The sequence below is a fragment of the Cuculus canorus genome, chromosome 6 (assembly GCF_017976375.1).
Source record: "Cuculus canorus isolate bCucCan1 chromosome 6, bCucCan1.pri, whole genome shotgun sequence".
Classification (NCBI taxonomy): Eukaryota; Metazoa; Chordata; class Aves; order Cuculiformes; family Cuculidae; genus Cuculus; species Cuculus canorus.
The window spans coordinates 10,257,067-10,270,862 of record NC_071406.1 but is presented as its reverse complement, the minus strand read 5'-3'; positions in this window follow the sequence as shown (position 1 = coordinate 10,270,862).

Sequence of the window (13,796 nt, the reverse complement as noted above, 5' to 3'; positions counted from 1 at the left end):
TTGCCTTCAGACATTTTAAATGCTCTGTATCTACAAAGCACAAACACAAGCCTTCCAGGGGCAGAGCGGCCTGATGATTTCCCATGTGTTTCCCCATGAGCTGGTCTATTGATGGCAATTCCTTGGGCCGGCATCAGAGTTGGCATCAGGTAATGCAGAGGAAATAGCGAGTTTAACAGATGTGAAGCTGTTTTCTTCCTTTCTCTCTTCTATTGCTGATAAATAAGAAAATGATTTGCAACTGCAGCGAATTACATTCAAAACAGCTGTGGGAATATTACACATATTGGTTATATGACTTAGATGAATCTTCTATACAGTGATTTCAAGGCCCATTGGATAGCGTACCATAAGACCAGGTACTGTTGATGCGTTGCTAAGAGAATCGGTGTTGTGTGAGATGGTGCCAGAGTGTGTCCAGTGCTCTGTGCTGTTCAGTGCCATGGTCAGTGCTGGGACTGATTAAATAGAAGACCTGTTTGTTAAATCTGCAGATGACGTGAAGGCAGAGAAGGGGATTAAGTTCAAAATCACCTCTAGAAAAGGAAAAGGTTGTAAAAAAACCAGAAGATAATTCAAGAGGTGTCAGTTTCCTCTCCCTGGAGGCAGTCCATGGCGTGGACATGGACCAGGAAGCCAGAGGAGCAGAAGGGATGGTTGGGAACTGTAGCCAGGGATCTGCTTTTTGGAGAGGATATGGAAAACCACTGACTAAACGTGACTGTATGCTGCGGAAAAGGCCAGTGTACATACTGAGACATACACATATTGAGATGTGAAAGCTGGAGCAGAGCCTCCAAGGGACATGAAGTAATCCCATTCTCCTGGGCTCTGGGAAGATCTTACCTGGAACAATCTCCACTTCTAGGTGCCTTGCAACCAGAAAGCTGTGAAATGGTAGGGGATGGTCCAGGAGGCGACTGTATTTCCAGCCTGTCAACCTGGAAAATGCAGCCAGAGAGGAAAGAGAGCTGCCCAGCCTGAAGAAGGGGATGTAGAGGGGGTCAAGGGGGTGGTCCTTAAGGGCGAGAATGGAAGGGAAATATGTTCTTTGTGCTCATTTTGGGGGAGAAAGAGCAAAGGCCTTGAGATGCAGTGGCAAGGTCAGACAGAAAGAGAAGCTCTTGGATGGTGAGGCGTGGGAGCAGGTTGGCTGGGAAGGCTGTGGGTGTCCAGCACAGAAGGTCTCTAAGAGTGCATTAGACATCCATCAGATCTGGCTGTATCATAGCTGTGTTGGGATGAGGAGCCAAGCCAGATGACTCCTCAAGATCGTATGCATTATTGATTTTCCTTCACCCTTTCTTCTGTGTATCTGCAGAGCTATACACATACCCATCTGCCTGCCTGCAGTACAGCCCTCTAAAAATGAAGCTTGGTGCATTTGTGTGTCTCAGGTGATGCTCTCACTGCTCACTGGAATAACTGTATCTCTGTTAGGTCCATTTTGGAAGGGCCAGGTATTCCTTTTAGGGTCTTCCCAGCTTGCCTATGCCTGTTCAGGGTGTTTTTGCGGGCAACGGGTTGGGGATGGGGCTGGCCTTAAAGGTTGCTCCCCAAGAGAGGGCGTGAGATGGCCAGGAATGGCAGGGCTGTGGGGCAAGGACAGAGCTGCGACCTGGGGTGGTGTTACCTGGTGATGAAGGGTGGAGGACAGGGAGCATCCCCCCCTGTGTTCTGCTCCACTGCCTACTTCAGTGTCATGGCAGTGAAGCCAGGTGGCAAGGAGCTTTCCTTATGGGCTCTGAGGTGCCGCAGTTTTGGGGTGAGGAGGAGACGGAGGTGCATGGGGTGTGTGCAGGATAGTGCTCTTGCCAGGAGTATTCCTCTGGATCTGTGCTCTGGATCATCCTTGTTTTCATAGGTCCATACTGTCACAGCTCATGCTACCCAGGATCCTTTCTGAGTGACTGCAAAGGTGTTATCACTGCACTGGATGCCCTTTTGGCATCACTTCTACAAATCTGTCTGAGCATGTTGGTTTTGCATCTGCGGTGAGATGGAAACCTGGACCCGCTGTTTAGGTTTCCAAAGGCATCTAGCACTCGATCCCTTTGAAGTTCATGGATGTGAGAAACTTGTGTACCTCTGAGCTCCAGGGTCCCTGCATGTACGTGCCTGGTGCCCCAAAACACTGACTGCGCTGTGGGGCTGAGCCCAAGGGGGGCTGAACACTCACTGCTTTCACAGTATCCCCCGAAGTGAGGATGCCTCAGAAGTTTTTACTGTATTTTTTATCTTTATAATTTACCGGTTATCTGTTAAAAAAGCAAACATCATAACCCCAGGCCTTTTCCTCAAATAATTAACCATTAGTGGATGAGTGTGAGTGAGGCAGTTTTTTTTCTTAAAGCTTGCATCCTTGTCACTTAATTTCCCTGTTACTATAACTGCTTTGCCACACACCTCTGAGTTTGGGGGACACATTCTGAGGTCTCCTCTTCCAGTCCTAGTGCTCTTCCAGGTGTGCCAATTCTATGCATGGAAAATTTAGTGTTCATCAAAAGAAAAACTTTGAAATATCAAAAGAAGCGGGAGAACTCGGCATAGTTTGGGTAACCTGCTTGTCGGCTTTTTTTGGTTTTCCCTCCTATCAGCTGACATCACAAAAGGGAAAAACATTAACTTTGTTCAACAGAAAAAAAACCCTCGCTGTAAAAATGTTCATGCTTTTCAAATGTCAGTTTGAATTTGCTTTTACTTCATTCACAACAGTCTGACTATAGAATCATAGAATCATAGAATAGTTTGGGTTGGAAGGGACCTTAAAGATCACCTAGTTCCAACCCTCTATCCCTGTTTCCATCCTGGGCCAGAGCTTCCATATTTAAGCCTCCACAGGACACAGTTTACAGTGGCGGTGCTGACTCACACTTCATTAAGAGTCACAAACAGTGACTCCTGCGATGCATCAGGCACCGCCAGGACCTGTGCTCTTTGCAGCCGAACGAGGCAGAGCCCAGTGCCTTGCGGGGCTGAGCCCGTCGCAGGAGGATGTAGCACTATCAGCCACTGCTGGGTTGACATTTGGCTGAGCCAGCGTCACTGGCTTTGCGCGATGGGGCGGCGATGGGATATACGACGGTGACTGAAATGAGATCATTGGGAAGTGAAATCAGATTCAATTGCATTAGGAATTCGTGTCAGATAAAGCTGGCAGAAGTACTGCGGAACTAGCAGACCGTTACTGGGCTCACTGTAGACCTGGTTAATATATTTATTACATATCTCTCCCAGATTGATTCTGGGCTTAAATAAATAATTAAAAAAAGAAGTTTCTTTTTCCTCTTCTTGGTTCCTCATCTGGTGATTTTGTAATATTTAGCTCTTCCCCGGGCGTCTGATTGGATTTGTGAACTTATTAGTTGCATCAGCAAAGTGATCAACATCAAGATGGAGTTAAGCTCTGCACAGGGAAACAGTGAATCAGATTTTCCTGCTTTTGTTGCACACTGCAAGTCTGCTGTCACTTGCAGTGACCAACAGCGGGCTGACCCGCTGGCAGCTATTTTGTGTGGCCTAATAGAGTAACGCTGATTAAAATTCAGCATTAGCTGTGTAGCTTGGATAATACTTCAAGGCTGATTGACTTGCAATATGCTAGTACAGTACCAGTGTAAAGGCAGTCTCCGGCAGTGCCTTCTTTCTCTGCCTCCCTGAAGGTTCCTAATCCAGCCTCCCATGGAAGCCTCTTGCTGGGGTCTTGCCTCTTGCCCTGCTCCTGGCTGTCAGGGACCACTTTTATTTCAGTGATAACAGCATGCTGTAGAGTTATTCATAACTCATGGAGCTATTTGGAATTTCTACCCCTGTAACTGAAATAAAAAGTGATCCATATGTGTCTCTAGAAAGAAAAATCACCCTTCCTTTGGCTAAGTCACTTATCTCATCTCACATTCTCCACCATATATTGTCTTTGTCCTCTGCTCACTGCTGTTCACGAAAATGTGACTGGAGTGGCATCACCTTGACCACAGCCTTTCTGCTGCATTCCTGTGCTTCTTGGTCTCTGTCTCCCTTCCTTGCTGTTTGTCCTTTGCTTCCACCTGGCAGCGATGATTATGTGTTTGTTGCCTGTGTGGTGTGTGATAGAGCCCTGGTCAAATGTTAACACACAGAAACCGTAGAAGTTACAGAGCTGGGTATAGTTGCCTCAGACAAGCAGAGTTTGGGTCTCTGACTCTCACAACAAAGTGCGTTATACCTTGGGAGCCTTGGAGAGTGAGCGTGCTTTTGGGATACCTTCCCAAACTTGCTTCCATCCTGCTGGGACCTGGCTCAGACTTTCTGATGCTGATGTGGTGATTTTGTATTGTTTCCTTCATGAGTGTATGCTTCCCAAACCACATGCAGTGTTGGTGTCCACATCATTGTCCTGCAGTGATGAGTTCTCTAGATTTAATACTGACTGTGCATAACAATTCCTCTTTCCTTCCATCTGAACTGCCACAACATCCCTTTGTTAGCTGCTCCACCCTTCTGTACGGTGGGACACGGTCGCCCACCTCTGTGCTTTCCCAGCTTTCTTATGCTTCTCCCCTTCAACATCCATAGAGAAAATGGTTTCTGTAAGCATGGACCTGGAGAGCAACACAAGTCACTTTGCTTTGTGTTCAGGGACCCCTCTGCTGCACCCGTGCTTTGGTGCAAGAAGCCAAGTCGTGCCTTTACAAGTACTACAGCACCTACAAAAAGAGTTTGTCTGGAATAGAGAAATGAAAGCAAATAACCACACTGCAAATTCACTTTATTTTTGGTGCAGTTTCAGCCATTTGGGAGTGGTCATCAGGGTGTGATCTCCATGGGATGGTTTTATTATAGCCTACGTGGGGAGTGGGAGTCCCTGTAGCCAGAGTGTGAGGAGGTGAGACTGTGCTTCAGAGAGGATGGACCCTGGCAGGACTCTTACCTGCTTCAAAAGGGGTCTGTATGGTCTGATGATTAAAATTATTTTAATTCCAAACAACATTGAATTGCTTCTCATTGCATGAAGCAGGCAGGGGGAGAAAAAACAAGGATTTGATGCTATCCTTGCCTTGTGATTTTCAGATTTCGGTGCAGGGTGGAGAAACATCTGCCAATAGCAATCCTCAGGATAAAGTTTTTTTAAAAACAATGTTCCAAATAGGTTTTTGGCCAACTAAACTAAACCAGGACCCCTCCACCCCATCGCTATATGCAGTATTTATAACTCATGGTGGCTATCTCTCAGGTGTAATTTCATCCTTGACCTCACCTCAAAATTAGAGGATAACAAACACTTCAAGATTGAGCAAACCAGCGTGATCTGGAGAGATTAGATCAGTGGGGTCTGTGACCTGCAAAAAATCAGAATCTAAAGCAAATAACGCTCTGTGTATAAGTACTGCTGAGGAACAGAGATGGGGGTAGTGAAGAAGAGTGCATCAAGCGTTACGTCCTAATGCAGACACCTGCCAGGCTTGTTCGCGTAGTAGTTTGTGCACGCTCCAACTTGGCTCACTAGTTTCACTCCCAGCTCCTGTTTCAGAGGAAATCTGCATGGTGCCTCTGCCGAAGCTTTGTGGACAAAAACTTGGGGAAGGATGATGCATGGCTGGCGTGAGGACAAATACTGTTATATTACATTCTACCTCCTGTACTACCTACAACTTAATGTTAATTTTTGCTTGCTCTTCAAGGGAGGCTGCTAAATGCAAATTACCTGTCCACCACCAGAGAAGATGGTAAAGTGGTGGTAAAAGATATACAGAATAAATGGTGCTAAGCAATGCATTTTGCTAAAGAGAGCTGGGACAGGTGGAGGGCACGGCAAATATCCTTTACATAAATCTCTATGTAATCCCAGTGGTGTAGAGCAGGAGAGGGCACGGAACCTTGGGGTTCACCCAGGCACTTATATAAAATAAGATGCAGCGACAGCGGCAGTGTGTGCTAGCGCAAAGCCGTAATTAAACACTTCCAGGTAGTTTAAATGATACCTGTGCATTTAGAAGGTAGTTTTTAGTGGTTCGTGTCATCATCTGACAAGCAAAGAAAACAAACAGATGTGGCACACACTAAGAAACAAACTATGAAGGAAGAATGAAATAGCTTCCCAAATTAATTCTTGATCCTGCTCTGGTGGGGAGGGGAGAGGGACTGCTAGTGTCTCCAGCACCCAGCAAAGCATTGGCAGGGGTGAATGGCTGTCCCTGGGTTTATTCATGGTTTAACACTGAGTTTCTTTCTAACACCTCCACTGTTCAGCACTGTCATTTACATGATGACCGTGGAGGGTGCATCTGCTCTGGGTCCAGGCGTGTGTTGGTTTCGTGCAAGGATGTCAGCATGTTTCAAGCTGATGCTTTCCACTCTCCTTCCCTGTCCTGGCAGATGTAACTCACCCCCTCGCTCTCCCTCCATCCGAGCAGGGTGGCAGAGGGCAGCTGAGGCTGTGGTCCTGAGTGCCTTCACCCATGAGCCATGTTTCTTCTCTGAGGAGAGTCAGTGCTTGGTGAAGAGCAGCCAGACAAAGCCTGAAACCTGAAGCTGCTGTTGCTGAGCCGTGGTGGCATGAGTGCTAGAGCTGATGGCTGAGGTCTAACTGCCTCATTGAGGTCAGAATCCTGGAATCCTAGAATCCTAGAATAGAATGTGGGTTGTAAGGGACCTTAAAGATCATCCAGTTCCAATCCCTGTGTGATGGGCAGAGACACCTCCCACTGGCTCAGGCTGCCCAAGGCCACATCCAACCTGGCCTTGAACACCTCAAGGGATGGGGCATCCATGACTGCCCTGGGCAACCTGTGCCAGTGCCTCACCACTCTCATGGTGAAGAAATTCTTCCTAATGTCCAGCCTAAATCTGCCCCTCTCCAGTTTATACCCATTGCCCCTGGTCCTATCACTATAAGCCTTTGTAAACAGTCCCTCCCCAGCTTTCTTGTAGCCCCTTTGGGTACTGGAAGCTGCTCTAAGGTCTCCTTGGAGCCTTCTCTTCTCCAGGCTGAACAACCCCAACTCCCTCAGCCTGTCCTTGTATGGGAGGTGCTCCAGCCTTGTGATTACAAGCGATCAAACCAGAGTGGTCTAGGAAGCAACTGCCCCTTCAGCTGGAAGGTCTCTCCTCATGGCTGGGGTTATTGAATTAAAAAGGTAAATATACCAGCTTGAACCTCCAGAAAAGTGGTTTCCTCGAGGCCTGAGACATTGAAGCCCACTGGAGCCAGACTGTTTGAATTTTTACAGCAACAACAGGATTTGCATGTGGTTTCCAGCCATCAGACGTGAAGAAGAAACTTCCAGCTGAAGGAGCAGCTTCCCTCGAGCTCAGCCTGGCAAGCTGTTAAATTGCTCCAGCTCAATCACGGGAAACTGCCTGAGCATTTCCAAGGAAAGTATATGGTGGTAGTGGGCACAAAGCTCTGCAATTCAATCTTAAGCCAAAACCAAGGAAAGAAATGTTCAACTACAGCACTGTAAAGTCTGGGTGATACTCAAAATGGCTAAATATCTTATGGAAGTGCTGGCAGCCTGCTTTGAACATCCCCATCAACTCCAGTGAGAAAAAGGAGATCAACTCTGCTGGTGACTATCCCCTGTGCACTACTGAGGTGCTGTGTTGGTGCTGACCTGCTGGGACCTCACCAAATCCAGTGCTTCATCACTATTTGGGACAATAGGCTTTGGCAGAATTATGCTTATAATTTTTAAATCCTTGAAGGAATGAACAGCTCCTTCATAGGATCAAGCATTTCCCCCCATTCCCATCAGGGGATGTTGCCTGGCCTCTTGTTTTCTGGGTTTCTACTGCAGGGGCTCTGCAGAAGATAAGATGAGGGAGAATACAGAGGATAAGATGAGGAAAAATATAAAGTCTGGCTTGGCAGTTGTTGCTTGATGTGGCAGCAGTATCCTTGGTGCTGGAGGAGCATCGTCCTTGCCCATGGAGACAGGAGGGAAAAAAGCTGCTGCTCCCCACGGCTGTGCTGGAGTTAGGACTGGTTTGACGGCTCCTGATGGTGGTGGGAAGGGAGCCTGGAGGCAATTTAAGGGTGCCTTTGGCATCGCTGTGGTGGTTTCTGTGTGTTCCCATTTGTACTGTGAATTAAGGGATGCTGTGTTAGGTTGCTGAGTGGGGTGACCTGGTGAGCCGGAGCTGACTGCATCCCAGCCATGTGACTGCAGGGGATGCGCTCAGCCTCCCTGCCTTGGAGCTTTGCTTCAATATTTACATAAACGTTGACACATGTTTAAAAAGCTTCAGCCTGAACAAGGGAGACCAAACACTGGGAATGTCACTGTCTCCTTTTTTTAGAGACAGCATGGGGGCTGTTGGGCACAGAGCTCTTTTAGGAGGACAGTGGTTTCAAGTGAAGCTGAGTCTGTAGCAATGGATGAGCTTTTACACAGGATGGAGGTGAGAGACAAAAGGAATGCTTGGATCTGTGGTACCAGCATGGAAAATGGAGCCAAGACCCAACTTGGCAAGCTGTGTTAGAGAGGTCCCGAGGAAATCAAAGACCAGTTTGGGGTGGAAACTGAACTGTCTTCAGGTCTACCAAGAAGCATTCAGAGATAACAACAGGACCCTCTGACTGAGAGCAGCCCTGTCCTGCCAAAGGGGATTATCCAAGGGGACCCTCAGAGGACATTGCATTGACTCCTAGGGCAAATACTTGGTCCTGGCATAAGAGTTGCCATGATTACTCTGCCCTGGGAAAGCTTGATTTTCCTAGGCACTACACAGACAGCTGAGTAAAGGGTGGTGTCAGCCAAATGCTTCCAAAACCCATTACCCATTTTAGTGATGCTGTCGTCTGGTTTTCTAGCTTTCTTTGAAAAATAGTTTGGGGTGCAGATACACTTGTTGAGCTTAGTGTCTCTTGAGAAAGGGAACGAGCTAGAGCATCACTCACTCTCATTTCCAAAGACAGGATGTACAAACAATATCAATATTTATTAAGCAGCTTTGTTTATCTCAGGATTGTAACAAAGTGACTTAGATTGTGGTGTCTGTCCTCTCTGCAGTGTCCTATTCCTCATTTGTAATTGTGGGTCTTTCTTAATGCATATTTTATTTCCCTCATCTGAAGAGAACTGTAACCAAAATAGCTTAAAAAAGGAAAGTGGCACTTAGTCCATGGCTGGCTCAGTGGTTATATAATTTCTGCTTTTATGAGCCCCGCTGTGTGATAAAGACAGCAGCACTCGCCACCCAGGCTTACAACAGCAACCTTCTTGCCAGATTTTGCCCTTCCACCCTTCCTTCCTTCCCCTCAACTGCTTTAAATAAATGGGGAAGTTTTGAGTTGTGACAAGACCAGTAAATTTACTAAATCTCCACCTATGAATGGCTTATTTTGTTTACTTCTGCTTAAATCTGATTTCAAGTGACATCAAGAAGAAGGAAAAAACCCGCAGATCCCCAAACCCCACTTATAGCATCATGAAAGTGCCCAGCCAGCAGTTCCTGCTGCAGCAGCTTTGCTGAAGTCTGTTTGCTATACCCCTCACTGACTGCCCACAGAGAAAGCAGAGGGGGATTTCTAGGCGCCTCCTGAATTTCAAGATGAGAATTTCGGTGTTTAGTCTTTATTAAAGATGCAAAAATTGAGTCCCACACACAAAGAGTCTCTGCCACTGCTTGTTGCCTCCTTACACGAGATGGAAATGAGATGGTAGAGCTCAGCGCTGCTGCCTCTTAAAGCACAGGACTGTTACCAGCTGCTTCCTTTAAATTAATTTCCCCAAAGCTGGTCACAACATGAGTGGAGTGGAGATCCTGGTGACACTTCCCGAACAATTAGCACCGGGAGCGAGCAGCACCAGAAGACTCGCACCATGTCCTATGCTGTGTGTCTCCAGTATAAATAGCCTGGCTGGAGGAGCTTTTGCCCAAAATGACAATGGGAGGGTGTTTTTATGTTAATGCAATGTGTCAGCTTTTCTGTGAGCTGTGTTTGGAACCAGGGACCCCAGAGCGCTCTGCTCTGCCTCAGTCAGGAGGGCTACGCTGATTAAACTGAACATCGGGTGACATGAGGGTTGTTTGCAGCTGGCTGGTGGGCATGAAGGCTCTTGGTATGGGCAATGTTGGACAGGTAAGTTCCTAGGTACTTCACAAACTGTTTGCCTTGTTGAGGGCCACTTACATAAGGAGAAGCCATGCTCTGCATGGTGTTGACACAGCTACGAGAAGGGCCCCTCCTTTGGCAGTGACTTTATGATGAGGTACCAAATGAGACCACAGAGATGCCCCATAAGGAAAGGTCCAGGGTGCCCTACCAGTAGGGGAGTTTGCAAGCGCTCAGCAACAGCCTGACTCTGGCTATAGCTGCTGACAAACACACCTCTTGACTGTGGTTTGCCAAGCTTGATCCCCCAGGTGATTTGCAGACCAGGCTGGCAGCGATCTGCTTCTTGTCCAAGAGGAGTTATTTCTGTGAGAGGACACTTGGCCAGCACAGGTGCCATGCCTGCACTGGCTTCCACAGGCCTAAGTCAGTGGAAGGGATATAAAGCCCTCTGGATGGATAATGCAACTTTACAGTGCCAGTAGTTCACAGGGTCCTTGGCAGAGGTACAGTCCTTGCTACTTAAACATTAGCAACCATATGAAATGACTAAGACTAAAAGTCTTTCAGAAAGTCTCTTAGTGGATAGTCTTCTTCTCCTTCCCCATCTGTGTATTGACCAGCTGTGGGCAAGTGGAAGGAGAGATGAGAAAGTGAGTGAACCCTGGGGGACACCACCATGCGCCAGGCAACGTTCTTACTAGTACTTCAAAAGGAGCATTGAGAAAAGTATGTGAAAAATCGCACTCCAGAAGACATGGGCAGAGACTCACAAGGATTTGTGTTAATTATCTAATGAGCAGCCTGTTAGGAGGAGACAGACTTACAGACCCCTCAGCCTTCACGGCATAGAAAGGCCAGTTGTAGTTTGAGCTCGTAAGTTGGGGTCTGCCTTGAGCTGTGGTAGCACGTGAAGTACTTGGGAAAAGATCCTGAGGATTGATAATGACTGAAAGCAAATGTTGGTGGAAAGGCAGCCCTTACCTGTCTGCAAGGCCCCAAGGGTTTTGCTTGAGTCATTCAGGTGAGGAGAGCGTGTATTGATGTTGAAATAAGCTGTGGCGTGTCAGAGCTCAACACTTCCCATCGACAGGGGCTGCTGGCTTGTGTTCTTCGGGCATCTGGTCCCTCCAGTGCATCTTTTCAACTTTAATAAGAGATGTGCATGTGCTTCCCCTTCCCCCCAATACGTTACATTTTCAGATCAATTTTAAAAGTAACCTCTTTAATATTGAATTATTCCTGATCTCTATTGTCACTTCTAGCTGATTAGTTTAAGGACTGTGCTTGGTTTGTTTAATAACCTCTCGACACTAAACAAACAATCTGGAAAAGGGAACAATTTGCAAAACAGAAGGAAAACAAATAATCTACAAGGGCATCCTCTTCAAAATAGAAAGACTGATTACATTAAAATGGCAAAATAATTCCAGACATTAAAAGAAAGTATATAGATATTGGCTTATCTGTATTCAAGGAAGATTTAAAAACACCGCAAAGTTAAAGTTTTCTTTAGCAATACAGTGATATCTCACAATTAGAATTCCTGGAGCATATTAAATGGTATTTAGTTTCTTACTCAATGCATCATTTTCTGTTAAATAATTGATCGTGGTGCAGAGATTGTGTTTGTGTAGTTTAAGAAAGCGATTAGACCAAAGAACATTCAGTAGGAATGTTGCATCAATAACTGCAGCACTGCTCCAGCGTGTTGTGGAGGTGCTCTGGCAGCAGGGCTCTCCACCAAGGTGGACAAGCACCAGGGCTGAACTGACCTGGGGCAGCGAGGACTGTCCCAGATAATAAGGAGCTCGTCTTGAATAAGGTGTGTGGAACCCACTGCCTTCAGAGACCCAAACTTGCCAGGAATGAGGTGCAGCTGGGAGGAGGGAGTGACCCTCACCCCAAATATCACACTGATTAAGTGAACATAGCAAAGGGGAAAAGACTGAAACTCAAGAGACGCTGAAGGAAGACTCAGTGAGAAGCACATAGAGTCCTGGCAAAGGCCATATGGGATAGGGTTAGCCTGGAGGGGGATGAAACCATCGAGGATTTCAATAGGCTCTTCCCTCTCTGTGACCGTTGCCTGAACGCCAGTGCTGTTCCTTCTTTGTGTGACATTAATTTATCCTCTACCCACCTGGTGCCTTCAGTTCAGGAGTACAGTGATGTTACATCTCTGTTACCACAGCGCAAAAGGCTCTATCTTCAGATGTATGTACTTAAATAGGATTTATAATGCTTATTGCAGCCTATCACTCAGTTGTGGTTGGACAGGGAAGGCTTTAGCCTTCCTTTGCGGCTCTGATATGGCTGGAGTGGTGCAATTGCGGCTGTGTGGAAGGAGCTGGTGGAATTCTCGCTCGTCTGAGGTTCAAGTCAAAGTTTCTTTTATGCTTTTTAAGTGGATGGGTCTCCTTGGAAACTTCAGTCTTAGGTGAGCAAAGCCACCTCTGGAATGCAGGAACACCACCCAGATCTTCAGGGCTTCACTACATTTTATGAGGCATTTAGGCTGATTGAATGGCACAACACAAAGCCCATAATGTTTAACCACCAAGGTGTTGGGTAGCACTTCTCTCCTCCCCCCTCAAGTTTTTAATTTTGATTTGCTTCTATTCTTTAATGAGATGCAATTACAGTTTCAATGTAATAGGTAGGAGGCTTTATATTTGTACTGCTTTGTAGTAAAGACATAATTACTGCGTTTATGAATCAAATCCCTTTATGTATCATAAATACTTATTAAAACAGCCACTGGCAATTTTACCTCAACATGTTTCTTCATGAAGTAGGATTTATTGCCTACATAAAAATGCCAGTCTTTTCTGGATCTCCCTCCCCTACAATTGCTTGGCTTGCAGAATCTCCGTGGCTGGTTTGGAGTGGTTCGGAAGGTGAGACATTTTATAAGACACTTAAATAGCTGTGTGCGTGCGTGTACAGCTCATGTGCCCTGAAGACACCTTCATGATTATTGTTTGTGCTCCAGTGATACCTCTAGTCTGCGTTTTGCTCAGTATGGTATGAGCAGACAGTAGAGTCGTCATCTGCAAGAGGTGTCTGCCCAGTGTATGCTGTGCACTGAGCAGGGACAGGTGGTTTGATGCACCAGTGGGAAAGTCTGCATAAGCCTTTTTAAACTCTCCAGTTTCTGCATGAAGATGGATTTCATGCAATTGCAGGAAGTTTCCTTTCAAATACTTTTTTTTTTTTTTGAAAGATAGGCATTATTTCCTTGTCTTTTCCTTTTATCCTCAGTCCGGTTGAGTGTTCTTGCCATCTTAGGGGGAGAACAAGGCTGGGGTGGGAAGTGGCACCGTGCAGGGTAGAGAACTGGGAAACATGGCAAGTTGTTTGACACTTCAGAGGCTGCTGCCAGAAGGAAGATTGGATCCACAGACTATTGAAACAGTAGGAAAGGCAGCTTTGATTTCCATAGACAAAGTCCCAAACAGTTTAAAAGGAAGGTTGGCAAGGCAAAATCCTGCAAGGTGTTGCCAGAAAGTTCATGCCAGATTAACCTGACTTCTCTGTCTCCTTGTCTAAGCTAACAAACACTCTCAACACAAGGCCAGTAAATCTCCTTCCTGGAAACATACTCTTCAGAAAGTACTTTACAAGAAGTCCTTGGTGAAACTAGAAATGTTGGTTCTCAAAGATGAACAGAACAGGTTGACAAGGAATTAATTTACAGGCAGACAAGAGCAAGGAAGGAGCTTAAAGACTTTTGTCAAAGCTAGGTCATGGGACAGAT